Consider the following 12,664-nt stretch of genomic DNA (forward strand, 5'->3'; position numbering starts at 1 on the left):
TTTTATTTTAAGCCAAGACGGTTATCATTTGCTGAAAAATCCAAAGTAGATGAGAAAATTAAAGAACTTTTAAGCGATAACATTATAAAACAAAATGATTCTCCTTTCGCTAGTCCGATTGTTTTGATACCAAAAAAGGATGGTGCTATTAGAATGTGTGTAGATTATCGTAAATTAAATAAGGATACTCATAGAGATAATTATCCTCTGCCGTTGATCGAAGATATTTTAGACAAATTAAGGAACAAACATTTTTTTTTCAGTTTTAGATTTAAAATCCGGATTTCATCAAATTAAAATTGCCTCTGAATGCACCAAGTTTACGTCTTTTGTTACTCCATCAGGCCAGTACGAATATTTACGTGTTCCATTTGGACTCTGTAATGCTCCTGCAGTTTTTCAAAGATTTATCAATAAAATTTTCAAAAATTTTATTGAAGAAGGAAAGATTTGTGTTTATAATGATGATATAATTATATTTTCTGAAACTTTTGAAGAACATTTAGAAATCCTGCAATCTGTTTTCAAAATTTTAACAATCTTTTGGAGTTAAACTTAGACAAATGTAAATATTTATTTGAAGAAATTGATTACCTAGGATATACAATAAATAAGCATGGAAGACGACCAAATAAATCGCACATAGAAGCTGTTTTGAATTTTCCTGTTCCAAAAAATGCTAAGGATGTTCAAAGATTCATAGGTTTAACAAGTTATTTTAGAAAATTTATTAAAAATTTTGCAACAATTGCAAGACCTTTATATAGTTTAATGAAAAGAGATTCAGTATTTATTTTTGGCATTGAACAACAAACTTCTTTCAAAAAACTCAAAGAAATGTTATTATCAGCACCAATATTGTGTATTTTTAATCCTAATGCGGAAACTCAGCTTCATTGCGATACGAGTTCATATGGATTTGGAGCAATGTTATTACAAAAACAAGAAGATAACAATTTTCGTCCAGTTAGTTATTTCAGTAAAAATACCGATGAATTTGAATCTAAATTACATAGTTTTGAGTTAGAAACTCTTGCAGTAGTGTACGCGATTAAACGATTTCATGTATATTTATCTGGAATGACTTTTAAAATATTTACTGATTGTAATGCTTTAGCGCAAACCTGGGTTAAAAAGGAAAATTATCCTAAAATCAGCAGATGGGCTATGTTTTTGGAAAATTATGATTACAAATTAGAATATAGGGATAAATCAAGAATGAGGCATGTAGACACTTTGAGTAGGCAAAATATGTCTAAGTTTCACGTTTCATCTCAAAACTTCGAAGTTGAAGAAATTAATTTATTACAACCAGAGAATATCGAAAGAAATTTAAAATTGGCTCAAGAACAGGATGAAAAGCTAAAAAACATAAAACAGCATCTAGAGAACTATACATTTCCAAACTTTGAATTGAAAAATGGCATCCTTTTTAGAAAAAGTAGTGATAAATTATTATTAGTTATTCCGAAGCCTATGATAGATGGTATAATACGAATATGTCATGACGAAAATGGACATATCGGTGCAGATAAAACAATGATAGAAATAAAAAAAAAAACTGGTTTTCCAATATGAAGAAAATTGTTAGAAAATATATATCAAATAGTCTAAGCTGCATATTTTATAGCCCAAAAGATGGCAAAAAAGAAGGATTTTCAAAAACCATAGATAAAGGTAATGAACCTTTCAACACAATTCATATAGACCATTATGGTCCTATTCAATTACCGTCGAGTGGAGGATTTAAACATATTTTAGTTGTAGTTGATGCGTTTACTAAATTTGTACAATTTTACCCCACAAAGACAACTAATTCAGATGAAGTTATAAAACATTTATCAAACTACATTAATTGTTACAGTAAACCAGTAAGAATCGTTTCTGATAGAGGATCTTGTTTTTCATCAGTTAAATTTAGAAATTTCACAAAAAATAATTGTATAGATCATGTTAAAACTGCAGCCTATACACCAGAGGCAAATGGACAAGCAGAAAGGGTTAACCGAACATTAACGCCAATGCTTTCTAAATTAATTAATGATACTGGTTTGAAATGGAATCTTCTTTTGCACAGAATGGAGTACATATTTAATAACACGTATAACAGATCAATTAAAAATTATCCTAGTATTGTACTGTTTGGGTTACGACAGCGGAACTTGAATGTTACAGATCATAACTTAGAGGCATTTGTAGATAATTTTCAGAATAATAATAATCGAATTGATTTGCGAACTGAAAGAGATAGAACTAAAGAGATAATTCAAAGCAGTCAAGCCTATAATAAAATGATAACTGATAAAAAACGTAAAAAGGTTACTGAGTATAAAGTTGGAGATTTTGTTGTGCTCAAATCGATTACGCCATCAAAGCTTTCGGAAAAATTTAAAGGGCCTTACATCATCCATAAAATTTTACCAAATGATCGTTATATAGTAACTGATATAGAGGGTTTTCAGGCATCTAGCATTCCTTTTCACTCAGTATGTTCACCTGGAAATGACGGATTCCGTGTCAAATCGGTCAGTCACAGAACTCGACCATCTTCGATTTGGATTAAATTTTGCACATGTTTTTGGTATGGTAGAATAAGTGTTTTCCATAGAAAAATTGATCATTTTGACTCAAGCTTAACTTTTGAAAATGGCCTATAAATTTTTGCATGCAACTTATTTGCAAAATTCTAACTCTCAAACTGTTGATTTTAGATAAAAATGTTCTATGAAGAAGTTGTAGTGAACCACTTGAACTATGAGAAAAAAATGTACACTGAAAAAATATTTTATTTATTTTCATAAAAAAATCGAAAATAAAACTTGAATTTTAAATTACACAAAAACCCCATTTTTAATATTTTTTCAATTTTCACCATAGAATCTTGATAGTAAAAAAGATGCTTGGGACAAAGTTTCATGATGGAGAAATTTTTAATAAAAATTTTTTTCTAAGAACAACTTTTGGTCGATTTTCAAAATTTTGATTTTTTGTCGAAATAAATACGTTCTGATGATACAGTAAGTATCTTGAAATGATTCTAAGCCATAATGATTGTATGAATAATTTCTCTAGATGTAGCCATTTTCGAATTAAATCGAGTTTAATGCAAAAAATATTGTTTAAATATTAAAATAGGCCATTTTTATAAGTTATTCGCGTTTCTCCATCAATAATAGTACGTTTTCGAGAGAAAGGACCGTATTTCATTCCACTTACTTATTTTTCTTGATCGAGAATCACGAATAACTAATGAAAATGGCCTATTTTAATATTTAAACAATATTTCTGCATTAAACTCGATATAAATCGAAAATGGCTACTTCTAGAGAAATTATTCATATAATCATTATGGCCTGGAATCATTTCAAGATGCTTACTGTATCATCAGAACGTATTTATTTTGACAAAAACCAAAATTTTGAAAATCGATCAAAAGTTGTTCTTAGAAAAACTTTTTTATTAAAAATTTCTCCATCATGAAACTTTGTCCCAAGCATCTTTTTACTATCAAGATTCTATGGTGAAAATTTAAAAAATATTAAAAATGGGGTTTTTGTGTAATTTAAAATTCAAGTTTTATTTTCGATTTTTTTATGAAAATAAATAAAATATTTTTTCAGTGTACATTTTTTTCTCATAGTTCAAATGGTTCACTACAACTTTTTCATAGAACATTTTTATCTAAAATCAACAGTTTGAGAGTTAGAATTTTGCAAATAAGTTGCATGCAAAAATTTATAGGCCATTTTCAAAAGTTAAGCTTGAGTCAAAATGATCAACTTTTCTATGGAAAAACACTTATTCTACCATACCAAAAACATGTGCAAAATTTAATCCAAATCGAAGACTATCGAGCACGATTTTTATTTTTTTCGACTCATTCTGGATGGAATTCGTCAAATATAAAGCTGTGGTTATCTCCTAATAATTTATTAGAACAATATTTAAATGACGATGAGGACATCGGTTGATCAGGATGGCCGAAATGTAGTAATAAATGAGTAGGTAATAATCACAATAGGCAACGACTTAGGACAGACATGAAATAAATTGCAATGACTGACATTCAATAAAACATCATCAAACTGATTGGATGTGTTTCCTTCAGTGAGATATAAACATGCTTATATGTAAATATAATATTTTCATTTGATATGAACAATATCTATGTAGAGAAAAATTATGCCGACACTTACAGAGACGAACCTTTCAAAGTTTGTTGTATAAAGTGAACCTTTCGCAAGTCTACACTTGGTGTGTCGAACCATTCAAAGTTTTTTTTAATAACAAAAATAAAGGTAAAAAAAGAAGTTTCGAAAAAACAAATATAGTTTGAAACAGAGTTTGTGTCGACACTCACAGTGACGAACCTTTCAAAGTTTGTTGAAAATCATATTTACGTCTCACCGTTGTAACGATTGAAGGTGCAGTCATACATATTTTATATATTAGAAATAGTAGCATGAAACGAGCTCACCAATTGATCCGTCATCCTTGAGCAGCAACAATCCACTTTGAGTTTCATTCGTTTGCTCGGCTATATAAAAGCATTCAGAGAACAACGGCGCGCTACCCGTGAGGGAAAAAAACTGACGACTGCTCGGGTTTTCTTGACGCACTGCCCAGGAGCTAGCGTCAAGGTCGAAGGATCAAAAAGAACTAATCGAACGCGGCACTTTTTCACTTAACTCGACCGACGCGCGACATGTTTGATCTTGCCCTCATCGCCGGCCCCCGCAGGAGCAAGCGTCAAGGTCGAAGGATCAAACACACATTTTATTTTTTTGATAAATTGATCGAAAACAAAATGGTCGCCAAAGACATTTTATATGGAAAATGTCGGTCCCCCAAGGAACATCGCAATATCTTTAAAACCAGAACACCAATGATTAATATCGACACGGATTCATAAACTAGAAGAGTTGTTTGAGAACTTGTGAGAAAATGGTGCAAAAATATTGAAAAATAAAAAAGTTATAACGATTTGAATATTTATTTTGCGATAAAAAAATTAAGCTGCCGGTAGAGGGGTTAAACAGAAGTCAATCAGTACATACAGTGAATTCGGGTGAAATTGATCACCGTGTCACACAATTTTATTTCCTACTAATGGAGCACAAACATCAATGCAACTTTCAGTGAATGAACGTTGTTTGTTGTAACTATTGGCGAATTGTGTGTTGTGAAGTTTTTAACTTCAAAGAATGGTTATTTCTATGAATATTATGTAAAATTTCAAAATCATGTACGGTGCAGTATTAACTAACATCTATATACTTCTAGTTCTAAACAAGGATTCGAACATGGTATGAACCCGAAATTTTGTAAGGATGCTTTTATATATGTATATTCCTAAACTAGACTTCATCGCCAAAACTGGAACCAATTTGTAGTAAACTAAATAAGCCGTAATAAAACTATGTTGGTATTAGAGCATTCCGATCAGCTTATTTCTTCTCCGTATCAACCTTGAACCATTGCTTTTGTAAGCGTAGTGATCAACTGCTTCTTTTTTGAAAAGTATTTCATTTTCAATTTCTAAAAACCTGATCCTCCAAAACCAACACAATCTTCTGCCTAACATTTCACTAAAAACTATACAATAATTTTGACAGGAATATGCCAAAAAAATGTGGAAAAATATTAAGCATAAGCATAAGCATTGATGATCGTATAATTCGTAGTTGGTACTCCGTGATTGACCGGAATAATCAAAATTGTACCAAGCCTTCCTTGGGAGCCTTCCTTAGCCGAGTGGTTAGATTCCGCGGCTACAAAGCAAAGCCATGCTGAAGGTGTCTGGGTTCGATTCCCGGTCGGTCCAGGATCTTTTCGAAATGGAAATTTCCTTGACTTCCCTGGGCATAGAGTATAATCGTACCTGCCACACGATATACGAATGCGAAAATGGCAACTTTGACAAAGAAAGCTCTCAGTTAATAACTGTGGAAGTGCTCATAAGAACACTAAGCTGAGTAGCCGGCTCTGTCCCAGTGGGGACATTACTGCCTAGTAGAAGAAGAACAGGGAACCAACAGATGAAGCTTGGGAGTACAATTTGGAGGACTCCTAACTTAGTACTGTCAATAACGGCGCCGGCCACGTCCTAACGGTCATCGGGAAGGTAAGGAATGTTAGTGTGACATCATTTGTTATTAGAGACAGAGATCACCTCTGCATCTCCATGGTTTTCACTGGAAGGAGTTTTGTTAGTGGGAGAGATCACAAGCTACATGATCAGGATTCATCTTGGTAAGTGGTACGATTCATGTAGCCTCAAATTAAAATTTTAATGTCGAACTATTCAAAGGATATTTCTTAGTAATTGCGACAAATAAATAAAAGAATATGCACGCGTAGCTAAATTTTATTTTTATGAAACAGGTGTAAGGGCTTATGCCGACACTTTTAGTGACGAGCCATTCATAGTTTGTTTAACAAATAAATAAAGCATTGCCACGGTACAAATTTGTGTTTTCACAAGCATGAAACGAACTCACCAGTTGGTAATCCATCCTCAACTAAAGTCACAAATTCGACATCAACTCGCAAAAGCTGGGAACCGACACACAAAATCGATGATCCAGGAGTCTCCTTAAATCCAAGCATCTTGCAAAAATCAGGAATCTTGAAACATGAATACTACTACCGTATTTGCTCGATTCTTGAAATCCTTCAGAATTTTCTCTCTGAAACGAGAAAAAACTGTCAGACCCAGAAAAAAAAAACAGGTTCTTGTCTTGTCAAGGCCTACTACAGCACTCTATGCCAAAAAAAAGTTGTGGAAAAATATTTCATAAAACATTGAGGCAAAATTTTGGGGTTATCCATTAATTACGTAGGGATTTATGGGGGAAGGGGGGTTTGAGGTTTCTTACGCACAATAAAATTTATTATTAGGCTGATACAAATATTAAATTTCTTTTATGTCCGAGACCACTTGGAAGGTACGAGGGGGGGGGGGATAAAAATAAATAAGGAACAAAAAAAATTGAAAAAAAGTTATTTTTTCGAAAGTTTTATTTTTAATGATAGTTGTTAAACTTTTTTTAATCGTCCTCTGGATCATTATATTACTTGTTTTTTACTTTAAAAATTGAAAAAAAAACCTAAATGATGTCAAAAAATCATGAATTCTCTTTTTTCTCCCCTTCCAATTTTTCGAATTTTCGAAGGGGGGGTGACATAAAAGAAAATTAATATTTGTATCAGCCTTATTTTTATTCAATAAGTCTTACTATGGGGAGAAAGGGGTTGACAAATACTCAAACCGTCTGACGTTATTAACCCTCTAATACCCAACCCCACCTTTAGACGGGGTACACTTTGAAATTTTGTATATTTTTTCGTAGCCAAGAATAAAATCAAAATGATGTTATTCTTGGCTTTAACACGCATATAAGGAAAGTTTTTTTATGATTTTCGATTTTTTTTTGTATTTTTGAAAAATGTTTTAAAATTGTATTTTTTTGTGACTTACAAATGTCTGGGGCTCATTTAACGTGTAATACGAAAAATCATACCTTTAATATTTTTCTTCAACCAACGTATCATGAAAGAAGAGCCTGGTGGTATTAACATAATTTCAAATCATTTTTTCCGTTAGCTACACGGAAAATTTAATATGCTCAAAAAAAATATTTAAATTTTATATTTTCCTAGTAGGGTAAAATGTCAACCTAAGAGAAAATTTCAATAAAAATTCTATGGGAAGCCGTGTTTATACGAAAAATATGTCAAATGCAAGCTTTCAATCCATGTTATGTATTTAAAACATCGAAACTGAGCTAAAATCACATTTTCGCTTTGAAGATCTCGTTGGTCAATATAGGCCACCAGAACCAGTTTTGGCCAGATATATAACTTCGATTCCTATATTGGCCAATCACATTAATTTCTCATGATAGTGGCCAAATTAGGATTATGGGTATTAAAATTATAAGGAAAATTATTTGTTTTTCTTATGTTTTCAATCATTTCGGACGAGTAAATGAGAGCTTCAGTCGTGTGAATGTGATCTTCTTCTTCTTCTTCTTTCTGGCGTTACGTCCCCACTGGGACAGAGCCTGCTTCTCAGCTTAGTGTTCTTATTAGCACTCCCACAGTTATTCACTGAGAGCTTACTATGCCAATGACCATTTGCATGTGTATATCGTGTGGCAGGTACGAAGATACTCTATGCCCTGGGAAGTCGAGAAAATTTCTACGGCTACGGCTGTCTGGGAATGTGATCTACTGAACACAAAAATGCTCGATGCTGATTGGTTATGTAAAACGGTGTATAACTCCCTATGGCTAGAACTGACGTATGGCCAAAAACGGTGCTTCTACGCTACAACAAAAATTTAAAATTTTGTTATAGCCAAAAATCAGCAACCAGTAGGGGCTTTAAGAAAAAATGAAAAAAGATAGGGATGTTCAAAAACAAAAATTATATAAATTAAAAACCAAAATTCGCGAATATAAATAAATCATTGTCCAAAACTTGTTTAGAACGATTTTAAATAACGAAAAACAATATTTAGATCGGAAATAAAAATGTGGGTGTTAGAGGATTAGTAGACAGCCCCTTGGGTGCTGTCATTCCATGACGTAAGACAACTTTTGGGGTTTTTCAATCCCCCCTTTCCCCGTGGTAAGATTTTTTGTATGAACATAGAACATAATGGTATGGCACGTCAGAAGTCAGAGCCCCCCTCCTTCCGTAAACCCTTTCGTAATCAAATACCGGTTAAAATCGAGAAGAAAGATGTACTATGTCTTTGCCATATTTCAAATATTTTTAGTGTAAGAGTTTTGTATAGATATATTTATTTAGTTGTTTTCAATTTTTTTTAGCATATACCAGGTAGAAAAACATCTCGACTCAGTTATGTTAAACTCTACTTATAATGTGGCATAAATATTCAATAATAAATATTATTAATTATTTTTAATTATTAGTATTTATTATTTATTATTATTAATTATTATTAATTATTATTATTTATAATTTATTATTATTAATTATTATTAATAATTATTATCTACACATTTGTTAATTTATGCTGATTTTGTATTATTATTTTTTTATTGTTACCCGAAAATATCCCAACTTTATCTTGAAATATGGCGGAATTGAAATTTAAAGCAACTCCAGAACAAACTTCGGAAGGATTTTTTGTAAACAAAAATACTGGATGAAGAAGAGCCATCTGGAATACAATTAAAAACATTCGAAAGTTGATTTAAGAGAGTTTCAATAGGTTTCCTGATTTACTCCTGAAGTATTAATGAAAAAATCCCCGCAAGAAATGTTGGAAAAATATATGAGGGATTATTGCAGAGAAACCTTGAAAACATCTTACTAGGAGAAGAGAACAGGAATAGAATGAATTATTGAAGGAAAAACTGTAAGAATAACAGATTTTTTTCCTGAAAATCTCTGGACAAATGCCCAGAAAAATCATAGAATAAATAACTAGATGAATACCTTGTTTTGTGGAATCTCTTTTGAAATTCCTTGAGAAAACTTTTGTGTTTATTTTTTTGTGGATAAATATTACTAAAGTAATTCTCGCTGAGACCGTCCCACTATTTACACTTGGTTTTTCTAAACGTTCTTATTTATGCTCATTTGAAAGCTCCTGTCGACTAAGTAAAGAAACGGTCATTCGGCAGTTATAATTGAAACTGTGTTTGAGGACCAATCGATTTTAGACTATTGTTGGCTCACTCAACTGAAGCCCCTATGTTTTCTCTTTCCAAAACTATGTTATTGTGAAGGTATGGTTGTAAAAATTTCTAAGTTATGACCGTTTGAGTAAACCAAAAATTGTCAAAAATCGAGGGGTCCTCAAAAACTGGAGGGAGCTGGACAGGGGCTTTCGAATAAGTATAAATTCGAACATTTTAAAAGATTAAGTGTAAATAGTGGCCGGTTTCATCGAGAATTCCTCACTAGCAATTTCCAGAGGGACTTGTGGAGGTCTCAGAGGCAATAATTTTTGTTTTGCGAAAAGCAAAAACGCTTTCAATTTTCTTAACCTAACTTTACCTAAATATATAAGGCATTAATCGAGGCAATAGAAGAAAGCAACCATTTTTTGTCTAATATAAATAAATAAAGTCATTTTACAAAGTTCTGAAAGTTTCAAGAAAATCCGACTTAAAATAAATTTTTGGTGCATTTTTTTTCGAGTACAGGCCTTAAATCAGATGAACTCATATGTAATCTTACATTGATGATTATGATAGGGTTATACAAAATTAAATATAAATCGTTATGGAATGACAGTTTGGAGTTACGTATTTGGTCAAATTAAACTGGAATTCTAAATATAAAATGCAAATTAAAGTTGGGGCCCAGATAGCCGTAGCGTTAAACGCACAGCTATTCAGCAAGACCAAGCTGAGGGTCGTGGGTTCGAATCCCACCGGTCGAGGATCTTTTCGGGTTAGAAATTTTCTCGATTTCCCAGGGCATAGAGTATCTTCGTACCTGCCACACGATATACACATGCAAAAATGGTCATTGGCAAAGTAAGCTCTCAGTTAATAACTGTGGAAGTGCTCATAAGAACACTAAGCTGAGTAGCAGGCTCTGTCCCAGTAGGGACGTAACGTCAGAAAGAAGAAGAATGCAAATTCAAGTTAGATGTTCATTAACGATTACAATCAATAAAATTTTGCCTCATAACCAGTTAGAATCTTCTGAGATACATTAAGTTTTGGAAATAATGAAAAAAAACTAATCAGCCTTGGATTTAAATCTAAATTAGATTTAGTCTAAATCTCTTTCAGAGTGCAATCAAACCTAGATGAACAAAAGGATCGCTAATTCAAAATCACATCTGTGTCTTTGTCAAATTGATACACAGCAAACAGTTTTAACCAGAGTCCACCCGAAGCGCAATAAAAAAAAAGAAAATTCTCTGTACCGCTTCATTCTTCATCGAAATTAAAAAACGGAAAACAATTTACCTTTTATGTTCGGAAACGGGCTGAGCTTGCAGTGCGCTGGAAGGAATTATCTTCCACATATTGCGAGTTGCGCTCGCTCGCTCGCTCATTGGTCACTTACTTGAATGAGAACACACAGCACCACGTGAACAGTGCAAAAAATAAGTGAAATACGGTATTTAATTACACGTAATTAAATACCATCGATCCGGCGTTCCATTTGATTATTTCTTCTTCCACATTGTTTTTTGGCTTCGTTTATTGGCTGGTAACGGGTCCAGGAAGCAGGAACTCCAGCTGGATGCTGGACGGTGGTTGTGCGAGGTGTTGAGTATTATGTTTTATTTTTTTGTCACAGGAACAGAAGCTTTAGCGGTTTAAATATAGACAGATGCAGAGGATTTTATTTTCGACCAAAGTTATGAATGCGGAAAAATTTTAAACGAATTTTAACACAATATGTTGCTAAGCTGAACATGTATTTTAAAGTAGTCGATCACAGAAACAGGAACAAACATTTACATTATTAATGAATTCATTTCCTCCTGAGATTGATATACGATAACTTAATTCGACTTAGATTTGCCTAAAACAAGCTGCGTTTTAACAGAAACACCCAAAAATTCTAAAACTTTGGTTTCAAATGATTTAATGATTCAAACCAATATTAGATAAAATATTAGATAAAATCTATTCTTGTACACATTCAGACCACATTTCTAGCTAACTCGATGACATAGTTAGTGGTGAACCACATGAGCCAAAAATGAATCGTATCACAAAAGCTAGCATCTTTCGACGCATTAGTTGTCCGAAGCATAGGGTGAAACACAGCGATATAATAATAAGTGTCTTAAAAGAAGAAACGCTCTTATCAACCTCTTCAAACCACTATCTACACCGTACACCGTTTGCTTACTCTTTCTATTTCCTTAGCCATCCACTGATATCGGCATGCACATAGAATTGCATCTAACCATGTGGCCATGCTATCGCAGCATAAAAATAGTCTTTACCAGGAACGACATTCCTCCGTAGCTCGAATGTACATATGCTGGCTGCGCGTCGCACACAAACACGCACACGCATCGAGATTCCATCAGCTCCGCAAAATTAACTACTGGGACTACACCATCCTAGCTTACTGATAGCAACCGAGTGATTAGGCATAGAAAGTTATTATTTCTCATTTCTTCTGGGCTCGACTTTCTGCCGGCAGTAGTGACCACGAGCGTTGCACTATGGGCCGGAAATCGGAATTTTGCGACAAAATTCCGAACACTAGTTCAGTTCAGTTCAGTTCAGTTCAGTTCAGTTCAGTTCAGTTCAGTTCAGTTCAGTTCAGTTCAGTTCAGTTCAGTTCAGTTCAGTTCAGTTCAGTTCAGTTCAGTTCAGTTCAGTTCAGTTCAGTTCAGTTCAGTTCAGTTCAGTTCAGTTCAGTTCAGTTCAGTTCAGTTCAGTTCAGTTCAGTTCAGTTCAGTTCAGTTCAGTTCAGTTCAGTTCAGTTCAGTTCAGTTCAGTTCAGTTCAGTTCAGTTCAGTTCAGTTCAGTTCAGTTCAGTTCAGTTCAGTTCAGTTCAGTTCAGTTCAGTTCAGTTCAGTTCAGTTCAGTTCAGTTCAGTTCAGTTCAGTTCAGTTCAGTTCAGTTCAGTTCAGTTCAGTTCAGTTCAGTTCAGTTCAGTTCAGTTCAGTTCAGTTCAGTTCAGTTCAGTTCAGTTCAGTTC

At 33.3% G+C, this 12,664-nt stretch overlaps 1 protein-coding gene across 3 annotated transcripts in view; it reads right to left on the minus strand.

Annotated features, from left to right (window-relative positions):
• The window catches only part of LOC5572215 (high affinity cGMP-specific 3',5'-cyclic phosphodiesterase 9A), a 781,628-nt gene that overhangs the window by 653,743 nt on the left and 115,221 nt on the right, over window positions 1-12,664 (minus strand). The window lies entirely within an intron of this gene.

The sequence above is a fragment of the Aedes aegypti genome, chromosome 3 (assembly GCF_002204515.2).
Source record: "Aedes aegypti strain LVP_AGWG chromosome 3, AaegL5.0 Primary Assembly, whole genome shotgun sequence".
Lineage (NCBI taxonomy): Eukaryota > Metazoa > Arthropoda > Insecta > Diptera > Culicidae > Aedes > Aedes aegypti.